This window comes from Euprymna scolopes, chromosome 6 (assembly GCF_053919585.1).
Source record: "Euprymna scolopes isolate OS-2025 chromosome 6, ASM5391958v1, whole genome shotgun sequence".
Classification (NCBI taxonomy): Eukaryota; Metazoa; Mollusca; class Cephalopoda; order Sepiida; family Sepiolidae; genus Euprymna; species Euprymna scolopes.
In genome coordinates, this window is record NC_136487.1 from 16,392,686 (window position 1) to 16,406,673 (window position 13,988).

The 13,988-nt window shown below is 34.6% G+C and overlaps 1 protein-coding gene across 4 annotated transcripts in view; it reads right to left on the reverse strand.

Moving 5' to 3' along the window:
* LOC145277537 (adenine phosphoribosyltransferase-like) overlaps positions 1-13,988 on the reverse strand; it is a 38,954-nt gene that overhangs the window by 20,730 nt on the left and 4,236 nt on the right. The window contains exon 1 of one of the 4 annotated variants that reach the window (XM_080129000.1): positions 5,104-5,148. The exons of 2 other annotated variants lie outside the window; for them this stretch is intronic. The gene's annotated coding sequence lies outside the window, so the exon portion shown is untranslated. Of the gene's footprint in view, positions 1-314; positions 434-5,103; positions 5,149-13,988 lie in introns of those variants that run through there. One more of the 4 variants, XM_080128998.1, reaches the window with a different exon arrangement.

The window sequence follows — 13,988 nt, forward strand, 5'->3', positions numbered from 1 at the left end:
AGTTGAAACAATAGATTTTAGCTTCGTTTGTTTTTTGGGGTTTTTTTACGCTTTAACCAAAACATTAAATGCGTAAAATGAAACCCGCACCTGTTGCTTTCATTAAAATGACATTTAATTTTTAATAAGTTTATGTGGTGGTGATGGTGGTTCTTTCTTGGTGCACTTACTGATCCGCGCTATTTTTTAAATCGTATTTCCAAGTTTAATTAAAGTTTTATGATATATTTTTTTTATTATTCAATTGTAAGGTTAAAGTACAGAATAGGTACAAAACACCCTACCCTCCCCATGTTAAGAATTGTGAGACTTACCAAGGGTAGGTCGCTGGGGAAGAAAGGAGTGGTAGCTGTGACCAAGACTCCCGGTGGTCCGTTAAGCACAGAAACAGATGCCTATTCCTAACACGTTAAATATACATTCCAGTCACGTGACGTGTGAATCTCGTTGACTGAGAGTTTGAGTAGATAAAAGGGGTGGCCGGCTCTACAGTCGTTCGTTGTTGCTATTTACAATGTCTCCCCGGCGATTTTGCAGAGACGGACAGCACTTGAGCACTACATGCCGACCCGGTACTTTTAAAAGAGGGGGGGGGGGCAAATATCTACACCAGTGAATTTAACGAATTAACAGGAAAATGAACGAATTATATTTATAAATTTTTATGTAACAGAAAAACAAACAAAATAAAAACGAAATGTTTAAAAGGTACTCATTGGGCGATGAGTTCCATGGCGACCAGCAGAAAAAATAGTAGTCGCTCTCTTAGTCCCCCACTCCCCCACCCCGCCTGCACATCTTTTATTTACTGACGTTGCCGTAACTAAACGATTGTCACATTTACAAACATTTATTTATTTTGAAAAAAAAGTTTTACTCTTTATGAATATTAAAAGAAAAATGCTACTATACATTTATTAATAATTTCTCACTTTTACAAACATTTGTTTTTAAATTTCTTTTTAAATGGCAACTTTTTATCAACATTTTTTTAAAATAGCATTTGCGGATGGGTAAAAAAAACGAAAAATAACTAAACCATTTACTAACAATTTCTCAGTATCTTGACTTTGATAACATTTATTTGTTAAAAATGTTTTTAAAAGTGAGAAATTATCAGTAAATGGTTTAGTTATTGTTTTTTACGCATCCGACAATGTTATTAAAAAAAGTCGATAAAAGTCGTCATTTAAAAAAAAAAAAACGTCTGTAAAAGTGAGACATTAATAAATAAAACTTTTTTTCAAAATAAATAATGTGACAAAATAAAAAAAATGTTACGTGCGCATGCGCCAGGAAGGGAACAACAAACAAAAGTTTTCTTATGCTGGTCGCCATGGAACTCAACGCCCAAGGAGTACCAATTACTGAAAACGGGAAAGTTTTTCATGAAACAGTTTATTATTATTATTATTAAAAACAGAAAATGAAATGACAATTGTTTAAACTGGGCGAGCGGAGCGAGCGCCATTTGAAAACCAAAACATTTATTGTATAAAAAAAATAAGTACCAATTGTTTTATTAAAAGGGTTTGTTTTACTGTACACAGATTCGAAAAAGTTGTCACAAAACAAATATATAACAAATAAATGTTATCAAAGGCAAGATAAGTTACTTTTCTACCCAACTGGATATGTTTTTAGTGTTTATATTTAATGTAACATGTTTATTCAGCTCGGAAAAACAGTGTTTACCGATGTATTGGAAAATTTAAAATGGCAGCCGACGCTCTCTTTAAGGCGGTAATTTTGGGAAAATGAGTTATATATATAAAAAAAAAAAAAAGACAAAATACTGTTAGAAACTCGCTCAACCGTGACTGTTTTTTTATCAGAGAGAGAGAGAGAGAGAGAGAGAGAGAGAGAGAGAGAGAGAGAGAGAGAGAGAGAGAGTCGGGCGCCATTTTGAATTTTCCAATACATCGGTAAACACTATGTTTTTTGAGCTGAATAAACATGTTACATTAAATATAAACACTAAAAACATATCCAGTTGGGTTGAAAAGTAATTTATCTTGCCTTTGATAACATTTATTTGTTATATATTTGTTTTGTGACAACTTTTTCTAATCTATGTGTACAGTAAAACAAACCCAACAATTATGGATATATGTTCTTTCACTTTCTTTATTTGCTGTTTTTTCGTACTCCTTTCCGGATGTTTATCTAGTTTAATTTTTTTGTTATTTATTTCTAATTTCGGTTAAGCTTTTTCATCAGCTTGGGTCGAAAATTTTTAGTCACCAATATATAAATGTATCTATGTATGTCTGTTTGCATGTCTGCCTTAAACTTTCAATAGAGGCGACGGACTTTCTGATATCCAATGTATTCAGTCAGTACATTCAATTTTTACATGCACGCGCGTGCGATAACAAGCATGACGACCATTTATCATTATATCATTGCCCTTAAATTAATAAATGAAAATTCCTTTATATAAGATAAGGATGTGTCTGTTCTCGTTAAGGTGGAAACCAGGTAAAAAAAAAAAAAAAAAAAAAAACTTTTAAAAATTATCGTCTAGAGTTTGAGGGAGGAGGGGGTAGACCCTAACATTACCAAGATAAGTTTGTTACATTATGATCAAGGAAATGAATACTATATGTTACGTGGATAATCCGGAAGAAAGAGAGAGAGCCAGTTTCCTCCGTTTGCCTATAGGTGGCGTTAATGTCTGTCCACCCAGTTACGGAAGCACAAAATGTATATAATGGCACCCTGTAAATAAAAATAAATGTTTTTGTTATATTTTAATTTTAAACATTTTTTTTCTTTTTTTTTTGCAAACCTATTTAAGTTTGATTTTTTCAAACATATTTATGTTTTGTTGCATGTTTATTTTCAAACATTTACGGTTTTTTTTTTCGTTTTTCATATTTATTTTTTGTTGTTGTTGTTTGTTTTGGAAATAGAAAAGTGATCCCCTAGTTTTTATTTTTAACAAAAATTTCTCCATTTTCGTTTTCAGCACACCTACACAAGTGATAATTTTAAAGGATTTTTTATAGACACCGCCAAAAATGGCCGAAAAATCAAGTTGCTGTTGTTTTTTAAAACGAAATTACATTTATTAAAATCCATTATTTCTGAGTAACTTTTTTTTTACAGAAAGATAAAACCCTGAATTTTATCATATAGAAAACACAATAATGTAAAACTTTTTCTACTATTTTTAATTAAATTTTAAATGTTAAATTTTCCACAAAAGTTAACAATTGACATTTTTTTGTCTTGCACAAAAAACGTACATAAATATTTAAAAAAAAAAAAAAAAAAAAAAAAAAGGTTTTTGAAATAATTTATTTATTTGTTGTTTAATTAAGATTTAGGATGATTTTCTCTGAGAATATGCAAAAATATTATAATATAAGTACCTGGATTTCAAATAATTCCACTTATTTATATAGGCAACCAGTTACTTCACGTCGATCTAGACAATGTTTACGTTTGTACTTGATAAAAAGCAAACTATGGAAGACCAAACAGGCCAAAAAAAAAAAAAAAACTTATTTTTCAGTGACGAAAATTTCAATGTATTATTAACGCTGAGGCTGGCCAGTACCAGATGGGTGACCATTTGTAGGAGTTTGGTTTTTAATGTGTATGTGTGTGGGCCAGGCTCCCCAAAATGGGGAGGGGGCAATTTACAGCCAAATAAAAAAAATTTATTTCAGCGCGTTTGGTCCACCGTAGTCGAAAGGCAGCAAACGTTTTCAAACGGGATCGAAAAAATGATGCTATTTTTAACACAAAGGGAACAATATTCATCAAATTTTTTTTTTTTTTTATCAATTCTTCAAAGTATGCCCTGTTTAATAATGGTCATGCATTATTCGGCTCGCTAAAAAAGAAATTGTTAATTTATTTATCAAAGATTTTAAAATAGCTTTTTTCGTATAAATATTAAAAAAATTATTTTTTTGTTTTGCTTAACTTAAATTAATTATTTTACTTAACATACCGAATTTCACACGTCAAAACTCAAAAGCGGAATAATTAAACACAATCAAAGTTCTGATATTCAGACGTCAAAATAAGGTATGCAAACAATTTTTTTTTTTTTTTTAATCTATAATCCTGTCCCTTACAACAACACAATATGTTTTGTTCAGTTTCAGATGATTATTTTAAGCATATTTGGAACCGCCTCAAAACAAGTAAGCAAAAAATATATATATATAAATATCATTTATGAAAAATAAGTACACTGTTATAAAGTTCATTCTTCTCTTAATAATCGCTGAAAATTTCGTATTGATTGGATTATCCTAATTTTTGGTAGATTTTTAAAAAGACGGTCCGTCAAAAAGTACTTACCTGCCCCCCCCCCCGTTTTGGCGGTGCCTAATTTTTTAGGGTGTAAAGATACGGCACATTTGTTTTAACATTTTATGTGAAAAAATATGCGATATAAAAAATAAATAATTGATAAAAAAAAAAAGTTGACGTATTTTTATATACTTTTTATAAGGGGGATGAGGGTGAAAAAACGTTGATTTTGTTTTAAACATAATATTGATTTTATGTCCAACTTCAAGGTAAGAGAAATAAAAACTTGAATTTAACTTGAATTAAAAATAGCCCGATACGATAAGTACATAGGTACCGTTAAGTATTCTGCATTTTCATCTAAGAAGTGCAAAAAAAAAAAAAAAAAGAAAAAAAAAGTAAATGTTTGAAAATAAACAAGCAAAAAAACGTAAATGTTTGGGAAAATAAAAGTTAAATATGCTTGCAAAAAAAACAAAAACAAAAAAAAACATGTTTAAAATTAAAATATAACAAAACATTTATTTTTATTTCAAGGGTGCCATTATATACATTTTGTGCTTCCGTAACTGGGTGGACAGACATTAACGCTACCTATAGGCAAACGAAATTATTTAGCTTTTCGGCCCCGGCCTTGACATTATCTACTGCCAAGGCCTCATTTGGGGTCCGAAAGAGCTTAGGCACTAAGGCCAGTAAGGGGGTTGGGGGAAAAAAACCGGGTCTTTGCTAAAGCTATGCTAGACTTGTACGGAAGACAAGTACTTTATTAGTTTTTCTACACTAGAGATCTATCACACTAAATACGCCTTCATTCTTACCAGGACCTACTTTAAAATCATCTCCCCAGCTTACGGGATGGCAGGCGACTTCATGCATTCTGTTGAAAAAATAATATTATTTACATGTAAAAAATAAAAAATAAATAAAATAAAAATAAAAAAAATGAAATATATATTTACAAAGAAAAAGTAATATATATTTTTTTTTATATAATGGAGGTGAGATGATGATGAGGGGGCGGGGGCAAACTATGAAACACTCAAAAAAGAAAGAAAAAGAAAACAAATAAACAAAATGCCTATGGGGGCGGGTTAGTAAGGGGACCCTCCCTTTCTACTTGCTATTCATTGATTGGAACACCCACCGTCTTCTGGTCCCCTCCCCATGGGGAGAGGTGAAAGCAAGCAGGTCATTCCCTAGTGGGGAGTGGAGGACCTGAAGGACTGCACTTCTGCGAAAATAACTTGGGGTTGGGGTCAACAGGGATGGACGGCGTCTTACAAGATAAAGGATGTAATGGGCAAAAAAACAGGCCGGGGACAAAACAAACAAGTGGACTGGGCATCTTTGGAAGCTCTCCTAGTGCCGATGAAGAATAAAGACTCGGGGACAGGATCGACACACTTACTTCCCTAGTCTAGGCCCTAATAAAGAACTTATCTTCCACTCTTGGTGGTTACCACGCCTAACTAACTAGCTTCTACCCATAGTACAAAGTGAACTTTGTATTAAACAAAGGGCTGGGTTCCGAGAAAAAACAACCCCAGCACCTTAGGACCAATACCACTATGGTGGAAACACGAACTTGAACCTAGTGCCTCGTCGGATGCACAAGCTAGCGTTGTGCACCCATCTCCTATCAAAGTCTATGCGGTGCAATCTTTTCTAATCACATCTGATCTTTATTTTAAGTTGATGCTTAAAATAAGCAACCAGATCCTGATCTGAAACAGATCGCCCCTCATAGACAATGTCCAGACGTGAAACCCACGCCACTAACCTAGCTACAGCTAGGATCGCTAGAAACACCGCCTGTTTCTCCCTGGTAAACGGCGGGTCCACATTGTCGACGACATACGCTAAATCAAGTGGCACCAACCGCTCGGGGTCGATGCGAGCCGTTACCTCTCCGACATACTCCCAGAGACTCCGAACCCCGCTGCAATGAAAGAACACATGTTCCTTCGTTTCCTCCTCCTCTTCGTCGTTGCAGCATGGGCACAGGGGATAATAATACTCACTATCCCTGACTAGTCTGCCAAAGAGTGGCAGCGCGTCCCGAACTAGCCTCCATGTGACGGAAAACTCTGCATTATTCAAGTAACTACTGGCAGGCGCCCAACTCCACAGTGAGAGAGATCCCCCCCCCCGACAGATGCAGCCGCTCCACCAGTGGATCTTTCGCGGTACCCGCCACTAACTCCTCATATAGCCTCCACCTAGGCCGTGTAAGGTCACTGGACCCCGGCAATGCCCTAAGGGCGGCTCGGCATTCGGTCAGGAAATGCTGTTCCCCAACCGGTCTTCACCTATAGGCAAACGGAGGAAACAGGCGCTCTCTTTCTTCCGGATTACCTATATGTGTGTGAGAGGGGTGGGGCAGCGTTCGCGCTTAACATACATAAAGTAAAAAGTATTTCATTTATTTTATTTAAAAATAAGTTAAAAATTATATAAATTAACAGAAAGATCAAGGGGTTCAGAGCTGGGTGCAGGAGTACACAAGAGAACTCCCCCCCCCCGCCTCATTGATTTCCGTGAATGCGAAATTATTTACTTACCTACTCACTACAGCAGAGTTAGACACAAGGTCGATTTTTAACGCTTTATGGCCTGGTTGAACTAATTTGTTCAGTCGTAAACACAATTCAACCCGGATACAAGAGAATCCCCGCCCGAGGAGGAGAGGGTTTTCACACAGCTCTCTTATATCCGGCTTACACTGTACAGTGTACATTAACACAGGCTCTAATTTGGGACCAGAGAAAATCTCGGTATTTGTACAGTTTAATCAAGACATTAAAAAAATGAAAATATCGAACAAAGGTTGGTATTTTTTTAGATTAGGTCCACCTCCACAATTTTCTTATAAATTAGGATTTCTGGGATTTTCGACTATGCTGAATAAAAAAATCGCATTGAAATTTTTCAGAAATAAGTAGTTATCGAGATATAAAAAGTTGTATTATGCATTGTATTCTTTGGCGGCCATCTTTTTGCGCGCGCCATAAACAAATCTACTCATCTTTGACTGACACTGCCACCTAGCGGAAACACTTTTCTGGGATTTCCCCCCCCCACACACACACACACTCACTTAGCGGAAAAATCCACTTTTCTGAAACTGAGAATGCCCTCCCCTCAAAAAAAAAAAAAAAAAAAAAAAAAAAAAAAATGGTGCCCGCAAAACTTGTACCCAGAAAACTTGTCCCTTCTTGTTAGGTAGGAAAACTGGTCCCTTATTTATTCGATAAGAGATCAAGAGAGAGAAGAGATAAGCGAGCAAGCGAGGACGAATTTCCTAAATCGAAAAAAAAATTGGTAATTTTTATACATTCGGTCCAACAGGACAATTTTCTAAATTTTCAAAACATCATCCCCTCTCCATGTTAAGTATGTGTTACTAAATAATATTTCAGGTTCGCAAGAAAATAAAAATAAAAAAGATAACTAAATAAAATAACAGAACATTCTAACTCAACACTCACCTTTTAAATTACGACTTTTATTGATTTTCGGGTATGCTGAAAACGAACATCACATTTAAACTTTCCACGGACTTCGGGTATTAAGATATCTTGGTCAAATTAACCGGCAAATGAGTAACAAACAAGTTTTTTTTCCGAACAGAAAAATGCGTAAGAAACTTCAATTTTAATAAAACAATTTTGGAATGTTGGATTTTTATAAAATAGAACTTTTTTTTTTTCGAACAAATAAATAATTTAAATGAAATATTGAAGAAAATATAATTTTAATAAAACAATGGGTTTGTATTACTGTACACATAGATTCGAAAAAGTTGTCAGAAACAAATTATAACAAATAAATGTTATCAAAGGCAAGATAAATTACTTTTCTACCTAACTGGATATATTTTTATATATCCAGTTTGGTAGAAAAGTAACTTATCTTGCCTTTGATAACATTTATTTGTTATATTTGTTTTTTTGACAACTTTTTCGAATCTATGTGTACAGTAATACAAACCCAAAAATTCTTATTCATTATGTGCAAAAAATTCTTATTCATTATGTGCAAAAAATGTCCTGCGATTTTTGGAAGTGAAGAAAAAAAAAAAAAGAAATTCTTATAAAAAAAATGTGAAAAGGTGTTAGTGATATTCTGTATGAAGCGATGTAACTGTTCGGTCGGAAAAATCGTTTGGTTGTAAATTTGGTTTACGCGGGCTTGTTTACGTATTCTTGTGCGCATGGCTGGAATTCTATAACACAGGTTTTTATATCTCGCAATCTACTTTTTCTCCAAAATTTAAATGAGATTTTCATCTTCAGCATAGTCGAAAGCCCAATTAAGTCACAATTTTATAGATGGGTATATATGCTGATGACACCACGCTCTATAACAGACACGACAGGAAAACAAATGAACACATATCTAAAGAAAGAGGACGATCTCCAATCTGTAGTGGAATGGGGACAAAAATGGATGGTCACATTCAATGCTGCCAAGATTGAACTTGTTTCCTTCAATAACTACAAGAAACCTTCTCTACCACCAATAGTAATGGCCAAAGACTATCTGAAAGTACATCTTTTAAACTCCTCGGCCTAACGTTCACAGGAAACATGAGTTGGAAAAATTACATTGAGAGTATTGCCAAGACCGCTGCGAGGAAGGTAGGTTCTCTCTACCGTGCTAGAAAGCTACTAACGCCCGAAAGTATCCTGTACCTCTATAAGGCCACCAATCGCCCATGTATGGAGTATTGTTGTCATATTTGGGCTGGGCTGGTGCATCTGCTACTAGTCTCTCACTCCTAGACAAGATTCAAAAGAAAGTCACCAACCTAATAGGTCCTGAACTGTCATCTAACTTTCAGCCTCTGTCCCATCGACGAAATGTAGCATCCCTCTGCCTGTTCTACAAGTACTTTAACGGTGACTGCTCCGACGAACTGCAAGCACTTGTACCCCCCCCCGACGTAAATACCCCGACAAACCTAACAAGCAGCAAAATCCCACCCGTTCACAGTTGAGATCCCTAGATGTAAGAGAGCCTTCTACTCCAGTAGTTTCTTCCCCAGAACCGCTATACTTTGGAATTCCCTTCCGGGTTCCTGCTTCCCCAACTGTACTGACATGCAGTGTAACGTGAACCGACATCTTGCTGCCCAACTCCCCACATAGTACCCCTGTAGCTTATGTCCTTGATAGTAGCCCCCTACATCAAAGTGGCAATGTGCCTTGTTTGAGGTGAAAATGTAATAAAAAATTTGTGGATTGTTGGTCAGGGAGAAATACATTTGTTTATAGTGCGCTCAGCTCAGCATCAGTTGCGCTAAAGCGTGTTTATTTTTGGAGCCATGTGTGCGGACCACAAAACGTTAATGGAAAATTTAGGCATTTCCGCACGTTGAACTATTGACTGGCGATCTTTCTACCAAAGTATTAAGATCGAAATCGATGAAATTAATCGTTCGACGAAAAGGTAACTAAGAAAGACTCGCTAGTCAAATTTGGTCTTTTGGAGGGCATTTCCAAACGGAATTTCCTGATCGCTCTGACAGGCCCCAACGAACGGAGAAACGATTATATTCATGTGATATTCGTTTTCAGCATACCCAAAACCAATAAAAGTAATTTTAAAATTGAATGTGTTTTTATTTTAATGACGACTTTTCTAGGTCTTCAACTATGTTGAAGACCTAGAAAATCACACTGAAAATTTGCAGACACAAGTCGTTATCGAGATATAAAGACAAAAAAAAAAAAAAAAAAAAAAAAAAAAAAAAGAAGAAAGAAAATCAATTCTTTAGGGATCGGGGCAGTGCCAATCTCAGAAAAGTGGATTTTTGGCGGACCTCAGGATTTTTAAGGGATGGGCAATATCGTACAGGTCCGCCGGACCTGTACGATATTGCCCATCCCTTAAAAATCCGCGTTTTTCACCTTTTTTAAAGTTTTTTTTTTTTCCGACGATTATCATAGATTACAGACTTCTTATCCCTGAGTGGCCTTCGGGCCTTGATAAGTGGTGAACCCCACGTAAAAAAAAAAAACTTCATTATGAGAAAAAGAACCCTCTTAAAAGTGAGTAAATTTATTTGTTTTTAAAAAATATTTTTAGTTTTTTTTTTTAGTTTTGCGGACACCATTTTTTTAGGGGGGGGGGCATTCTCAGTTTCAGAAAAGTGGATTTTTCCGTTAAGTGAAGGGGGGGGGGCAATCCCAGAAAAGTGTTTCCACTAGGTGGCAGTTTCAGTCATAGACGAGTTGATTTGTTTATGGCGCACGCACGCACGCAAAAAGGATGGCCGCCAAAGAATACAATGCATAATACAACTTTTTATATCTCGATAACTACTTATTTCTGCAAAATTTCAATGCGATTTTCGTATTCAGTATAGTCGAAAACCTCTCAAAAGTCGTCATTTCAAAGAAAATTGTGGAGATGGAGTAGACCTAATCTAAAAATTTACCGCGGAAAAACACGTTCTTATGAGAGCGCGTTGAAGTCAGCCATTATGGAATACGGGGAGATAACTCCAGTTAAAGCGCCGTCATTCCCTCCCCATCTTTAATACTAGCTTTTCTTCCTAAAAATCGAACCTTTTGGTCGGTATCAAAAGTTGTTTTTTCGCTGTGAAAAAAAAAAAAAAAAAAAAAGAAAAAAAACCTACTTGATGAAATTGGAGCTATTTTTTAGATCGTATTTCCAAGTTTAAAGTTTTATGATATGTTATATATTTAATTGTAAGGTTAAAGTATAGAATATGTACAAAACGCCTTCCCTCCCCATGTTAAGAATGGCTTTTAAATAATAACGTTATTATTTCAGCACGAATCAATAAGAACGCTAGTACGATGAAATTAAGTGAATTTTTTTTTTCGGAGAACTTCGTTCTATAACGGATACGTGCAATATAACCTTTTGGGGTTAACCTGTACGGATAGGGTCCCGACGTCTCACCTTGTTCTGAATTTAGGGAAAAGCCGTCTGATGTAAGCGGTGTCAAAGTAGAAAATTACCCTAACCCTAAAACCCCTTCCACATGGATTTGACAAGCATGAGCAAAGTTTGGAGTTGTTACAATGAGGCAAAAATTTTCTTACGAGAAAATAGGATCTTACGAAAAGAAGGACCTGTGCGTCATTTGTCAAAGACAAATGACAAGTAAAAAGGAACAAAAATTATTGTTGGAGGTGCCCTTCACATGAAGAAATTATTAGCAACCTCAACAAAATTAAGGGGCCCTGGAATAATTGTGGAGATAGATGAAAGTCAGTGTCGTAACGAATAGAAAATACAACCGAGGGCGCATGACGACAGAGGTTTTTATGTTTTTAATTCTAATTATTTGAACTGTTTATTTTTTTTTTAATTCTAATTATTTGAACTGTTGAAATTTTAATTATTTGTGGAATTTATAAGGGGGTAAAAAAAATACTAATTATTTGAACTGTTTATTTTTTTAAATTCTAATTATTTGAACTGTGAAAATAAAAAAAAAATCTAATTATTTGGACTGGATTTTTTTTTTCTTAAGTTAACAACTCGGCACTTTATTGAAGGGGTAATTTTTCGCCTCGACACCGCTCACGTCAGACGATTTTTCCCCGAACTTAGAACGAGGCGGGACGTCCGGACCCTATCCGTACAGGTTAACCCCTTTTGGTACTTGGACAGTTTAATCAAAACATTAAAAAATGAAAGGTACTAGTGCATGAGCTGGTTTGGCCTTCTTTTTTTTTTTAATTTGGCTTCAAATTTGGCTTCTGTTTTCTTTTTTTTTTTTAAATAATTTTACTACTATATTAATTTTATAGTAATTAAAGAAAATGCTAGAATTAATTTTTCAAGCAGTTTCATGTTGAAATTTTCTGGAAACTTGTATTTGGCGCTGCTAGCCCCCCCCCCGTCGGCCATTTATTTTTTCGCGTTTTCTCTCTCTGTACGCCCCCCCCACCCCTCGTCCATTTTCTCCGTCAGATGGCAGCATGTGACGTCATTTTACGGAGAAATCCGAGCGAGTGATAAGTCACGCCCAGGCCAGCTCATGCACTAGTACCAAATGAAAATATCGAAAAAAAAAAGTTTAAATTGTACGTGTCCGTTATAGAATGAAGTTCTCCGAAAAAAAAATTTCACTTAATTTTATCAAGTAGTTTTTGTTTTACACCGAAAAAACAATTTGTTATGATACCGAGCAAAAGGTTCGATTTTTAGGAAGAAAAGCTGGTATAGAAGATGGGGAGGGCGTGTCGGCGCTTTAACTGGAGTTATCTTCCGTGGGGTTTCTAAACTCCAAACAAAAATTAAAAATAAATCCAAGATGTCTGCCTTCAACGTGCTGTCATAAAAATGTGTTTTTCCGCTGTTAAAAAAAAAAAAAACTATCGATCAAATTAAGTGAATTTTTTTTTCGGGGATCTTCAGTTCAAAACGGATACGTACAATATAACCTTTTTTCCGATATTGGTACTGGTCGCGGTAAGAGTTCCCTGCCGAACACCCTCAAAAAACAATGACTTCTCCCCACGCATGCGCAAAGGACATGTTTTAGTTGCGATATTAACAAAACTTTTTACTTTATAATAGCATTTTCTTTTTAAATAACAACGTTAATGTTTATGAATATGGAAATAAAATACATTACTACACATTTATTAATAATATCTCACTTTTAATCACTTTTATCGACTTTTAAAATACATTACTACACATTTATTAATATCTTTTTTTTACTGTTTATGTGTCACTTTTATCGACTTTTTCTTTTCTTATATTGAAATATTATATATATGAAATATTGAAATTATTCTTATATTGAATATTGAAATAAAAGACATTACTACACATTTATTAATAATATCTTTTTTTTTTACTGTTTGTGTCACTTTTATCGACTTTTTCTTTTCAATATAAGAATAATTTCAATATTTCATATATATAATATTTCAATATAAGAAAAGAAAAAGTCGATAAAAGTGACACATAAGCAGTAAAAAAAAATATTAATAAATGTGTAGTTTTATTTCAATATTCATAAACATTAACGTTGTCATTTAAAAAGAAAATGCTATTATAAAGTAAAAAAAAAAGTTTTAAAAAAGTCGATAAAAGTGAGATATTATTAATAAATGTTTAGTAATGTATTTTATTTCAATATTCATAAACATTAACGTTGTCATTTATTAAAAGTTTAAAAAAAGTCGATAAACTAAAACATGTCCTTTGCGCATGCGTGGGGAGAAGTCATTGTTTTTTTAGGGTGTTCGGCAGGGAACTCTTACCGCGACCAGTACCCCGATATTTTCATATTTTAATGTCTTGTACCAAAATCTTTCTTATATCCGTTTTTCTTATATTCGAGTCTCTTATATCCAGGTTACACTGTAAATGAGTATAACGGCATGAAAGTGGGAATTGATTCAAACACGCCTTGTACGTATTAGTTCAGTATCTGAGTAGATTTCTCCTTCACTGACCAGAGACAGAAAAAGATGAAGCTTTAGAACATAATACTACAGTACTACACTTTGTTCCTAACCAAAAGTTCTCCCTAAAGAGTTAAAAACTATAAATGGCGCGGGTTTACATTACGTACGATGCAAATGAGTACGTTTACCCGCACTTTCAAAATGAAATTTTATTTAAAAATAATAAAAAAAAATAACAAATCTTAGGGGCAACATAAGGTAGGATCCCTTATTTAATTCCGGGCAACGCTGTTAGTTTTATAAAACGAT